Source organism: Bos javanicus, chromosome 25, assembly GCF_032452875.1.
Source record: "Bos javanicus breed banteng chromosome 25, ARS-OSU_banteng_1.0, whole genome shotgun sequence".
Lineage (NCBI taxonomy): Eukaryota > Metazoa > Chordata > Mammalia > Artiodactyla > Bovidae > Bos > Bos javanicus.
Window position 1 is genome coordinate 3,626,151 of NC_083892.1, and position 13,806 is coordinate 3,639,956.

The 13,806-nt window shown below is 45.7% G+C and overlaps 1 protein-coding gene across 1 annotated transcript in view; it reads left to right on the forward strand.

Annotated features, from left to right (window-relative positions):
- Positions 1-383: 383 nt before the first annotated feature.
- HMOX2 (heme oxygenase 2) overlaps positions 384-13,806 on the forward strand; it is a 28,107-nt gene continuing 14,684 nt past the window's right edge. The window contains exon 1 of the mRNA XM_061402523.1: positions 384-492. The gene's annotated coding sequence lies outside the window, so the exon portion shown is untranslated. The remainder of the gene's footprint in view (positions 493-13,806) is intronic.

Genomic DNA, 13,806 nt, shown 5'->3' on the forward strand with positions numbered 1-13,806 from the left:
TCTTGCGTTTCTCTAGAAAAAGCTACCCAGAAATGGAAGTACTAGATCAAAGAGAATGCCTATTGCCAATTATAACATTCCCCATACCTTTGCCAATACCAGACAATATCAGTCCTGAAGCCAGTTGGATGGTTAAAGAAATGACAGATGGGACAGGCTGGTTAAAGAAACAGATGGGACAGGAGGAGAACGCACGAGATAAGCCTGAAGCGGTGGTGATAAAGGGCAAGAAGAGCCCGGAGAGGCGTTCATGAACACCCCTTCTCACGAAGGGAACAACTCTCCCGTCCGCACTTCGACTTCCGCCACAGACCAGCGCGCGAGGACGGCTGCCGCGTGCCCGCCGCAGGGGCGTGTCCTGCGCAGGCCCCGCCCCCCGCTGCGTGCGCACGTCGGGCTGCTTGCTAGGCTGCGGCGGTCGCGGCGCCAGAGGCAGTCGCTGACTTACGCGCGGACGCGGTGCTGACGGACGCTGGAGCGGACTTGCGGCGGGTGAGTGTCGGTGCCCTGCAGGGCCTTCCTCGGGGCTTCTCCGCGAGCCTGGCCACCCCTGGCTCTCGGGAACTCGGCTCGGCCGACACGGCCCGCCGCTCCCCGGCGCCCGCCTGAGGAAGCCCGGACGGGCCGGGGCGAGGGGCGGCCAGGGGCCGGGAGGGAGAACCTCGCTTCCCAGACGGCGTTTCAGAGGCCCGGGGAGGGAGGCCTGAGCCGCTCGTAGGCGTTGGTCCGCGTGGGGCACACCCCCTGCCGGCGTCTCCTGCGCCCCACAGGAGGTGACCCGACCCCCGGGTCGCCGCGGGAGGACTTGGCGTTCCCGCCGGGCCTGCAGCCTCTGGCCCCCCAGCCAGCACGTCGGTCCACTTTGGGCCGGCGAGGACCCAGACCTAGCTTGGCGTCCGAGAGTCGTACCCGGGCTGTTGACGCGGACCGGGCTCTGACCTTCCTCCTCCTGACTCACCTCTGCCTAAAGGGCCCTTTGAGTCACTGTCGTGACTTCCCTAATGACCCGCGGCCGCCAGGTTGCAAGGGAGCAACGTCAGGGGCAGCTGGTTAGTCTGGCAGGGAGTCTACCTGTCACCTCACAAGCGCGGTGCCCTCGGTGTGTTAATTGCCCTGTAAAAGCTGCCAGGACCGCCGTGTCTTAGCACAAGGCCTGTCAGCGTCTTGTCATTTTAATGACTTCTGGTGAACTGGTTGCTGTGGCCTGTGGCTGTTCATCCTTATCGTGTTGTATCATTGGCTCCCATGACCCGCACCAGGTGGAGCATGGTTGAAAAAAAGAGAGACATCCTATAGTGCTCTAGAGCTCAGGAAGCCCTCTCACTCTCAGTTCAGTTCAGTCGCTCAGTCGTGTCCGACTCTGCGGCCCCATGAATTGCAGCACGCCAGGCCTCCCTGTCCATCACCAACTCCTGGAGTTTACCCAAACTCACGTCCATAGAGTGGGTGATGCCATCCAGCCATCTCATCCTCTGTCGTCCCGTTCTCACTCTCAGCCCCTAACAAAACCCTGTGAGTTGATAGTTTTTCCACTTGTGAAATGGGGTTAATGATGAATGGAATTAAGACGCTTAACCTGCCTCCCACAATCAGGAAAAGGGCACAGGTGGTCTTGTACCCGGTTATCTGCCCCCAGATCCCATGCTTTTTCCTAGAGTGGAAATGAATTTATGTTATTTAAACTAGACAGTCTTCCCCCTCGCCCTAAACTGTCCTCCCAAGTAGAAGGAAACAGGAGCTTACTGGTTTTATGTATTTGAATTTCTGTTATGGCATTAATCAGGGTATTTTGATTAAAATTTTAACTGCCACATTAAAATTTTTAATTTTTCTTTTGTGAGGAGGGGGATAAGAAATATAAATGAGTAATTCTGTGCTTTATTCTTTAGTTTAGTTTTTTTTTTTTTTTTTTGAAGAAACATCACAAGCTTACCAGAAGCTCTCAGTTCAGTTGGTCATTTCCAAGTTTACTTGGTGAAACTGGGAAAAGTTTTCAAATACAGTAGCTAAGCCAAAGGCTTCCTGAGTAGCTCTGTGGTAAACAATCTGCTTGCTAAGGCAGGAGATGCAGGTTCTATCCCTAGTTTGGGAAGATTCCCTGGAGAAGGAAATTGCAACCCACTCCAGTATTCTTGCCTGGAAAAGACCATGGACAGAGGAGCATGGCTGGCTGTAGACCATGGAGTAGCAAAGAGTCAGACTCAAATGAGCAAATGGGCACTCACGCAGATAAGGCAAAACACTGGTGAGGGTGTGGGGATTTCAAGGACACTCGTTGAGTGACTTCATCTGACTGGGGATGTGAAGGGGAAGAATCTGTGATTTCCCCATTGTCTGACTGGATTTCCTTGTTTCCTTTGCCTGGGCCAGTAAGATGATAGCCTGTGAGTCTCCAGAGTCAGGAATATGAGCTACTCCAGAAATGACAATGCCAAGCATAAGATGAAATACAGAAAGTAAAGTATTCATCACCTTTGGTTTACGCTCGTTGAATCTGTCAAAAAGCAAAACAGCCAGGGCCTTTGGCTACCTTGATTTTTTGGTTTCTTTTGAAAAGCTGACTCTCTTCAGAGAACAGTTGGGCTGTGTATCAGGTTTGCAGCAAAAACCAAAATATCATCCATCTAGGAGGAAGACATTTTTGAATATTGAAATTGTATATTTCAGCATAGTTCCCTGACCAGGATTGGAACCCATGCCCTCAGCTGTGAAATTGTGGTGTCCTAATCATTGGACCACCAGGAAATTCTCCAGTATAAAATTTAGAATGTAGCTATAACTCCTTGGAGAGAAAAGGTGAAAAATTTGAACCATAAATTACCTCCTTGTTTATTACTGGACCAAAAAATTTTAAGTACACACTTAATTCAGTCTCTTATTCTGATAGTACTTAATGGGAGAATTGAGAAATCTGAGTCACATCTCCTTTTGTATCGAACACAGTGAAGGTTATTTGCTTTTTAACTTTATTATATCTGTTAGGTTTGTCTGTGTAAAAGCAGAGGATGAAAACTCTGTCTTTTGTTGTAACCTGAATAATCTCTCAGGATATTTTTGCCCTGCTGAGAAGCAGTGCCATTACTGATTAATTCTTGCCAACAGTGAAGGAGGGGTGCATATCTTTAATTGGAACAATTAGTATAACTGCTTATACTGGGATCTTTCTGTTTTTTATAGTGAAGATATTTCACTCTGGTGACCATTCAGGTACTCTGTGATGTTGTTGACTCCAGTTTGGTTTACTTTTTCATATTGACTTCGTTTATTTACCATAAAATGTCTCCTATTATATTACACCTTGTAAAGCCAGTGAAATTTAGCAGTATTGTTGATGGTCTGGTCTAACAATGTTATATATGTTTACAGAATATGCATTACATTTATTCATAAAACCTTTCTATATGACCAGCTTCTTTCTATTTAAGAATAATAATGGTTTTGGAATTCACTGTAGATAATTTAAAGGTGCATAGCTATTGTAAAGGGAGTTCATTTACAATCAGCCCATTAGAGGACTGCATCTTTTTTTTTTTAAACTTTACAAATTGTGTTAGTTTTGCCAAATATCAAAATGAGTCCGCCACAGGTATACATGTGTTCCCCACCCTGAACCCTCCTCCCTCCTCCCTCCCCATACCCTCCCTCTGGGTCATCCCAGTGCACTAGCCCCAAGCATCCAGTAATGTACATCGAACCTGGACTGGCAACTCGTTTCATACATGATATTATACATGTTTCAATGCCTTTCTCCCAAATCTTCCCACCCTCTCCCTCTGCAACAGAGTCCATAAGACTCTTCTGTACATCAGTGTCTCTTTTGCTGTCTCATACACAGGGTTATTGTTACCATCTTTCTAAATTCCATATATATGCATTAGTATACTGTATTGGTGTTTAATTGTGATCTTGGCTGACTGCAGTGGAGCAAAGGACGCTTTCTGGGTCATCATATCAACCACATCTATAGTCAGACCTTCCTTACAAGATAACATTCTGAACCTTAACTAGGCGTTTCAAAACAGCAGTTAAATTCATGAGGCTCTTTTCAGTGAGCAGGTTTTAATGTCACTTTGATGTAATTTTAGAAGGCTTTTAGCAAACATGCATTTCCCTATGTGATCGTTTTTTTAAGCAAATATTTTAATAGTAATTCAAGGGCTGTTTTGTCAGTTTGTTGTTGTTCAGTCACTAAGTCGTGTCTGGCTCTTTGGGACCCCATGGATTGCAACATGCCAGGCTTCCCTGTTCTTCACTATCTCCTACAGTTTGCTCAAATTCATGTCCATCGAGTCGGTGATGCCATCCAACCATCTCATCCTCTGTTGCCCCCTTCTCCTCCTTCCCTCAGACTTACCCAGCATCAGGGTCTTTTCCAGTGAATCAGCTCTTGCATCAGGGTGGCCAGAGTACTGGAGCTTCAGCATCAGTCCTTCCAATGAATAGTTGGCTTATGGAGTAGGAATTGCATCAGAATTGCATGTCTTCTTGCATTCATTGAGGAGGGTTCTTTTTTCAAATATGTGCTTAAGTATCTCCCTGTGAAAGTCTACAGATACACTGACTTTTTGTTTGCACTTCAAAATGATTGAATTGTTAAGTACAAAATTGAGCTGATTAATCAGTTGGTAACCATTATTTTCACTCATAAACAGCTATTCAGCACTAGATAATGTTTTACATATTCATGTATGTTTTCTAAATACATACATGTTAATTTATATTAGAAAGAGTGACAAATAAATGGTTCATTTCTCCCCCAAAGGAAACTGTGGAGTATTTTTGATCATGAGAAAAACATTTAAACCCCTTGATCTGCAGTTTCTGTGTCTGAAAAATGAAGTTAATACTTGATGAGCCTTCAAGTCTTGGGTGCTTAGAATGCTGTTCTTCAATCTAAGGGGTTTCCAAATCTTTCTGTTTCACGAAGTTAGGGGTTGGGAACTTGTGTTTTTAAAATTTCCCTCATGCTTATTGTTTGGGGCCTCCCTGGACATAAGAGAAAGCAGACTGGCAGGAAGGCAGAGAAGTAGTGACAGGAAAGGATGGATTGCTACGCACAGTGCCTGCCATCTGCCGTTCTGCCAGAGGCCCAGCAAGTGGGTACTGTCTCCTCTCTGTTGTTGTTGTTTAGTTGCTAAGTTGTTTACGACTCTTTGCGACCCGGTGGATGGTAGCCTGCCAGGCTCCTCTGTCTGTGGGATTTCCAGGCATGAATACTGGATGGGGTTGCCATTTCCTTCTCCAGGGGACAACAAGAGCAACACACGAATAGATTTGTTTCCTTCCCAGGAATATCAATAAGTCTAATTATTGTCATAGTTCTCAGTAACTTTAAAAGGGCTTTGGGGAAGAATGGCCTAAAGAGACAAGTGTCTAGCACCTTGCCAGCCTGACTTCTGCTAAATACCCTCAGCTTCCTTTCTCCCAGCGAGCTCTCTCTCAGTCTTGGAAGCCTCACGTTTCACTGTCTTGTATTATATTCAATTCCATGATTACCTGAGGGCTGTGGGAAGGTGCTGGCATGATTAGAACAATCTGCCATCATGCTTTTAGTTAATCTAGGTGGCTGGCCTGCCTTATCAGTCACTGAGGTGATCCTGTTTATTATGACAAACACTGGGACCCATAGTCTGAACATACAGGTGTACTGAAGGAGTTGGTGAGACAGGATATTTGAGTCAGAACAGTCCTGGAAAATCTGGAACATAAAACTCTATCTTTAACACCATTGTCTGTACAGCACAATTAGCGTTTGTAGTATAATACACCTGTTCTGTTAGTTATCTTTCTGTTTCTCTTTTTCTCTCTCTCTATTGAAAGCTGCTTAAAATCCCCAACAAGATCTTAGGCCTCTTTGTAGTCAAGGAGCCCCATGAGTATTATAAGTGTTTGTGGATGATAACATGGCATGTCACATGCCCAAGCGTGTTCATCCCTTCCTTAGTACTGCATCTGCTGTTCTCTCTGGCAAGACCACTTGGAGCTGCTGCGGAGGAACTGTTGTCATCTGAAACTATTTCCAGAGCAGCTTAGGGGAGGGCAGGCAGAGGAAGGGGAAGGATCAGTGAGCAGAACTGAGTTAGAGTGTGAGGGGGTTCTGGGTAGCAATGTTTGAAGGTGATGAGAAAAGCAAAGATAGTGAAGTGACGTTACACTTTTGCTCCTTCAATTTTCTAGAAGGAGACAAGGGGAGGGTCAGTCTTTCTCTTTGCTTAGTAATTGCAGGTGTCCCACTAATTAGAAAATAACTTTGGCCACCTCATGCGAAGAGTTGACTCATTGGAAAAGACCCTGATGCTGGGAGGGATTGGGGGCAGGAGGAGAAGGGGACAATGGAGGATGAGATGGCTGGATGGCATCGCCGACTCGATGGACGTGAGTCTGGGTGAACTCCGGGAGTTGGTGACGGACAGGGAGACCTGGCGTGCTGCGATTCATGGGGTCGCAGAGAGTCGGACGCGACTGAGCGACTGAACTGATTCCTCTACCACACTTGGGTTTTTGTCAGCCTCAGAGAAATCTCTTAAGTGTCTGTGCTCAATGTCATGTTCGTCTTGCTTTGTAACACTTTTTGTGTTTGCAGAAAGTCTTCCTGGTGCACCCAAAAGGAACAGTGAGATGATTGGCTGCTCTGGGTTATGCTTTCTTCCCTTTTGCATGTGACTTTTCTGGGACACATGCCCAGATTTAAAGTCAATACGTTCAAGTTCAAATGCCTACAGGTAAAAGGACAGAGAAGCAGCGCACTCTCTGCCCACTTGGCACACTTGTATTGCCTCTGTAGTGTGCACCGAGAGGGTTACAAAAACAACAAACCCATGATCCTTGTTCACCAAGAATTGGCAGTCACCTTGAGGAGGCGCCAGACAAAATTCTCTTTGTAAGGTTTGTGATTGTTGTTTTGACACTCAATATTCTGGGAGGTCAGGGAAATGAAGAGCTGAGAAATGGAAAAGACAGTCATTTGAACTGAATCCACTGGGTTGCCTAAAAGACAGCAGGAACAGAAGAGAATGAATGAGCATTAGTGAATGAGCATTCAGAGAGTTACTGGAAACATGTCACCCACAAAAAGAATGTCTTTCATAAATGGCTTGTCTAGAACAGGGATTCCTGAACTTGAGGGGCCTACGGGTGCTCTGGAATTGCATAGGTAACATGTATTTATTTATTAATGAATCTGTTCTCTCCAAATTTATTTCTTCTGTATCTGCAGAAGTTCAACACAGGAGGCATTAGCCACATGAGGCAACTTTTTTTTAACTTGTGATTGTCCTGGAGAGAGAGTCAGAAGTCTTCCTCTGATTCTCAGAAGGGTTTGCAACCCCAAAAGGGTAATGATTATTATAATCTGACAAATAGCTTTGCTACCAGTCTTCAGAAGTACACATCTCTGAATTTGTATCTTCAGATGAGGAGGTAACTGGGTGGAAGATTAGAGAGAGAAACCCAAGGATTCCTTTGTAAACAACCTTCTACCCAGCACCAGGTGTCATGGGACATACATGAGTGCTTGTATGTCCCACATACAAGCATGTTCCCACATACACAGTGGTCTAATCTGGTTGCCAGGCGTGGCACAGCTAAAATGCACTTACTAACTAGTGGGGGTGATGCTCAGCTCTGCCTTCGGAGACCTTATAGTCAAGTGCAGCTGTTTAGAGTGTGTGCCTATCCACAATACAGATTTAGAGCCAAGTAGGAATGTTGGGAATGGGGTGAGAAATCACGTGCTTTTTGGAAGGTCAGGCCATTTTTTCAGAAATGACTGGCCTGTTGGAAACAAGATATGAAAGAGGGAGGGAGCCCTGGGCAGGTTCGGGAGTGGTGACTGATTCAGAACTAGCTCCCCTCTGCTGCTTTGGACATATAGCCTGAAAAGACTGTCCTAGAACTGCCGTCGAGTAGCACACGCAGTGGGACATGCAACCCATCTGTTTCAGATGAGTGCCTTAGCTCCCCAGAGCTCAGCCAGCCAAGTAGGCCAAGCTTGTACCCCCGCCCCGCACCACCCACCACCACCCTGCTCTAACTGTGGATGCTCCACTGTCCGTGCTTCCGGTATCAGCCTTCTGTGTAGGGTTGGGTTGGGGGAAAGGCATTCAGTTCAGTGAGTTCAGTCGCTCAGTTGTGTCCGACTCTTTGCGACCCCATGAATCACAGCACGCCAGGCCTCCCTGTTCATCACCAATTCCCGGAGTTCACCCAGACTCACGTCCATCGAGTCAGTGATGCCATCCAGCCATCTCATCCTCTGTTGTCCCCTTGTCCTCCTGCCCCCAATCCCTCCCAGCATCAGGGTCTTTTCCAGTGAGTCAACTCTTCGCATGAGGTGGCCAAAGTACTGGAGTTAGCACACCTTAAAGCAAGCCCTGGAGCACAAGATTTTCTGCTTTGTCAGTTGTCCTCCTCGTCTTGTCTACCTTTTCCCCTAGTTATTCATCCAGTATTGCCTAATCAGGTCCTTAGTCAGCAGTAGATGTTCCGGGCCATTCGAATTTCTTCTCAGTAATGATTAGCGCTTACAATGATGTTTGACCAGTTCTGGAGACCTCTTGGGAATTAGAGGCACCCACTTCATGTATCTTCATGTATTTTGTGGGGGCTGTCTCATGTAACAGGAAGTTGCTCAGTTTTACGGTGGCAAACTGCTGTTTGTTTTTTAAAATTTTCTTTTTGGTAAACTGGTATTTTTGTAGCATTTTGCTTTACCACCCTGCAGTAACCATAACAACATAATGCCTTGGTGTATTTCCTCCAAAATGTTCTAAAAATGTGGGCTTGTTAAGAGAAGCTTGACCCCCCTCCCCCTTCCCTAGAGTAACAGACCTGAGAAGAAGAGTGCTGTGAAACCCCTTCCCTAAAGCCAGCTGGGGGAGTAAAGGGTCTCCCAGGTGGACAGCAGGAAGGGCCGGCGCTTTACGTCTGCATCAGGTGGAGCAGTGCTGGCAAGCGTTTGTTACCTAGACTGTTAAAATTTTGCCTAGCCATTTCTTCCCCCACCCTTCTTTTTCTCCCTCCCTCACCTCCCAGCCCAAAACCTCTCTTTTTTTTTTTAAAGTACAGCTGTGTCTGCTGCCTCACCCTACACTGCTAGCCTCCTTTTCCTTTTTAAAAATAATTTAACAAATTTATTCACTTTGGCTGTGCTGAGTCTTCATTGCTGCTCGGGCTTTTTGCCAGTTGTGGTGAGCAGGGCCTTACTCTCTAGTTGCGGTGCCTCGGCTTCTCACTGCAGTGGCTTCTCTGGTTGCTGAGCACAGGCTCTCAGGCACTTGGGCTTCAGTAGTTTCTGCACACGGGCTCTAGAGCACAGGCTCAATAGTTGTGATGTACTGGCTAAGTTGCTCCCAGGCATGTGGGGTTCTCCCGGATCAGGGATCAAATCTGTGTCTCCAACACTGGCAGGAAGATTCTTTACCACTGAGCCACAAGGGAAGCCCTCCATTTCTTTCTTTCTTTCTTTCTTTCTTTTTTTTTAAGTAAGGCAGTGTTCTGTTCTTAACCAGGCTTCCAGAGTCCTTAAAATCTAAAAGGTATGTCCTTAATAGCTATATCTGTGGAATGTGAGGGAGGCAGTTTAAAACCATGCAGTGCAACCTTTCTCTTTCAGACCCCCTACAAGGCCCATGTAACCTCCCCACCCCCCACCCGCAACTGCTCATCAGTAGAAATTTTTGTAGTAAATATGGTGCTCAAAGATACTTACTCACTAGCCAGCCAATTTTCTTATGTCTGGGATTCACTTTTAAATCTTCTCTTTGTCATCTGCTCTTTGAGAATACCTCACATTCTGGAAATCATCCAGTCACTCAGCAAACCCTGATTAGGTAGGTACCCTGTGTTGAAGTAAGACACAAAGATAAATGAGCTGTGATCTGGAAAAACATAGGTACAAAGAAATGCTGCAGCAGGATACACGTGCTGTAATAGATGATGAAAAGCTTGCTTAGGTGGCTCTTAATGTAATATCAGGTCTCCAAGATCATCCAGCTCATTGTTATCTGACCTTATTTTTAGAAGCAGCACAACTCCATTTTCGGAGGAGTATGCGAGCTGCTGTGTCTGAAATGGGTGGGGGAAGCCCATGGTCTTTCCTGCTCTACCTTCTGTTAAATGCCATCCTCCCTGCAGCTCTCTGAGACGTGCCTCTTATTTTATAAATGAGGCTGTTGGAGTTCCAGAGCAGCAGTGTTTGTAATACAGCTCACTGGCGCAGACCTCGTATTAGAGCTTTTTAGCCTACATGTCAGTCAGACACCAGACTGATAAACAATGATTCAATTTTCTCCCAGTTCTGTGTTCTATTCCTTCAAGAAGTCAGTGAACACATTTCTGTCAGGGGCTTCTCCTCTTCCTGGCTTTGTTAACTGAGCCTGCTTGAAAGGTTTTTCCTCCTTGTGGGCTAAATACAAATCAGTCCTCTTCCCAGGAAAACCCTTTTCCCTGTCATCTGTGGGCAATGAGTGCCAAGTTGCCCCACTTACAGCCTCTTCTGTTTTCTGGTGGAAATTCAGTTTCCCCAGAAATCGCTGTAAAGGATATTTGATGAAGGTGTGATGGATGGCATGAAGCTTACTGTGAAAACAAACCTCTTCTTGTCTCTCTCTAAACTGATGAAGGGATGAGAGGTTAGAGCAGGGTTTCTCAACTTTGGTGCTGTTGACATTTTAGGCTGGATAATTGGTGGTGGTGGTGGTCTGGTGTGTGTGTTGTGTGTGTGTGCACACGTGTGCTTTTGCTTTCTTTGCGTTGTGGGATTTGAACAGCATTCCTGGCCTCTATACACTAGATGCCAGTAGCTCAGCCCACCCTCCAGTTTTCGCAAGCAGACATCGCTCTGGGTGTGACCGATGTCCCCTTGAGAACCACTGGGTGGGGATTGATTGTCAAGAGAACTAACTGCAAACGAGAGTTACCATATTTATATAAAGTCAAGTTTTCATTTACCTAAACCTTGATTTATAGTGATGAGCTGCTCTGAAGAAACAAAACAAGAACATGTCCCATCCTGGATTCTGACCCGTCTAGAGCATGGGGGGGCCTTCACCTAACTCAGGTTCAGAGGCCCCTGAATAGAATTTAAACTCTGGAAATCATCTTTCTTTGCGTTCTTTGCAAAACTTATTTTGCTAGATATGCCCAGGTTTTTCTGTTCCTTTTTTGTTATTAGAAATGTTACCAGAATGAAAACAGTGTCTTCATAGTGAGCATTCATCTCAGCCTGTGACCCTGGAATAGATTTCATGCTACCTACAGGACCTTTCATAGAGAAAGCGGTTTTTCCATTTCTTGACTAAAAATATTCAGAAACATTAGTTAACTTTTGGTGACACTTGCTTTAGTTTACTATTCAGCATCATATGGCAAGCTAAAAATAATAAATAAACGAAAACAGCAGTTTTATAAGTAAACTAAATAATAGACTGAAACAGCAGTTTTATGGTTATCTCATTCAGTTTTCACACCTGCCATGCAGAGCTGTTATCACTACCCTTACAGATGGAGAAACTGAGATTCTGAGAGTAACTGGTCCGAGGCCCCCAGTGGGTGTGCAGCGGAACCAGGGCCTGCCCTGCAGTACCTGACTTGAGCCTGTGCCTTGACCACATGCCTGCACTGCCTCTCGGCCTGTGTGGCAGTGGACTCTTGGCCAGTCACAGTTGAGGTCAGGTTTGTTGGGCTCCTATACACGCTAGCAAAGTAATGCTCAAAATTCTCCAAGCCAGGCTTCAATAGTACGTGAACTTCCAGATGTTCAAGCTCGTTTTAGGAAAGGCAGAGGAACCAAAGATCAAATTTCCAACATCCTGTGGCTCATAGAAAAAGCAAGAGAGTTCCAGAAAAACATTTGCTTTATTGACTATGCCAAAGACTGTGTGGATCACAAAAAACTGGAAAATTCTTAAAAAGATGGGAATACCAGACCACCTAACCTGCCTCCTGAGAAATCTGTATGCAGGTCAAGAAGCAACAGTTAGAACTGGACATGTAACAACAGACTGGTTCCAAATCGGGAAAGGAGTACATCGAAGCTGTATATGGTCACCTTGCTTATTTAACTTATATGCAGAGTACATCATGAGAAATGCTGGACTGGATGAAGCACAAGCTGGAATCAAGATTGCCAGGAGAAGTATCAGTAACATCAGATATCCAGATGACACCACCCTTATGGCAGAAAGTGAAGAAGAACTAAAGAGCCTCTTGATGAAAGTGAAAGTGGAGAGTGAAAAGTTGGCTTAAAGCTCAGCATTCAGAAAACTAAGATCATGGCATCTGGTCCTATCACTTCATGGCAAATAGATGGGGGAACAATGGAAACAATGACAGACTTTATTTTTGGGGCTCCAAAATCACTGTCAGTGGTGACTGTAGCCATGAAATTAAAAGACACTTGCTCCTTGGAAGAAAAGTTAGGACCAACCCAGACAGCGTATTAAAAAGCAGAGATGTTACTTTGCCAACAAAGGCCCTTCTAGTCAATGCTATGGTTTTTCCAGTGGTCATGTATGGATGTGAGAGTTGGACTATAAAGAAAGCTGAGCACCGAAGAATTGATGCTTTTGAGCTGTGGTGTTGGAGAAGACTCTTGAGAGTGCCTTGGACTGCAAGGAGATCCAACCAGTCCATCCTAAAGGAAATCAGTCCTGCGTGTTCATTGGAAGGACTGATGTTGAAGCTAAAACGCCAATATTTTGGCCACCTGATGCAAAGAGCTGACTCATTGGAAAAGACCCTGATGTTGGGAAAGATTGAAGGTGGGAGGAGAAGGGGATGACAGAGGATGAGATGGCTGGATGGCATCACTGACTCAATGGACATGAGTTTGAGTAAGCTCTGGGAGTTTGTGATGGACAGGGAAGCCTGGTGTGCCACAGTCCATGGGGTCACAGAGAGTCAGAGATGACTGAGCAAGTGAACTGAACTATAGGCCAGCTCTAAAGACCACCATGCAATTCACTCATTGCCTCAGTCCCTCTGGTGTCTGGTCAGCACGTTAGCATTGTGCTGTGCAGGTGGGACTTGTGTGTGTGTGGCTGCCGTTAGCCTTGTTGAGCCCATGTTCCAGAAACTTTGAGATGGAGGGATTTGGTCTCCATGTCCTTGGATGTATACTGAAATACAGATACTTATGTTTGTATCTAGATGGTGGTCACATTTACACAGATGCTGAGTTACTGCCAGCAGCTACTGCACAGGGAGACTGTGATCTGGGCATCTTGTACTGGTGAGGAAACTAGAGCAGACAGAGTAGTGTATTTAGTTCAGTTCAGTTTCTCAGTGATGTCCAGCTCTTTGCGACTCCATGAACAGCACTCCAGGCCTCCCTGTCCATCACCAACTCCTGGAGTCCACCCAAACCCATGTCCATTGAGTCGGTGATGCCATCCAACCATCTCGTCCTCTGTCGGCCCCTTTTCCTCCTGCCTTCAATCTTTCCCAACATCAGGGTCTTTTCCAATGAGTCAGCTCTTTGCATCAGGTGGCCAAAATATTGGCGTTTTAGCTTCAACATCAGTCCTTCCAATGAACACGCAGGACTGATGTCCTTTAGGATGGACTGGTTGGATCTCCTTGCAGTCCAAGGCACTCTGAGGAGTCTTCTCCAACACCACAGTTCAAAAGCATCAATTCTTTGGTGCTCAGCTTTCTTCACAGTCCAACTCTCGCATCCATACATGACCACTGGAAAAACTATAGCCTTGACTAGACAGACCTTTGTTGACAAAGTAATGTCTCTGCTTTTTAATATGCTGTCTAGGTTGGTTATAACTTTCCTTCCAAGGAGTAAGCGTCTTTTAA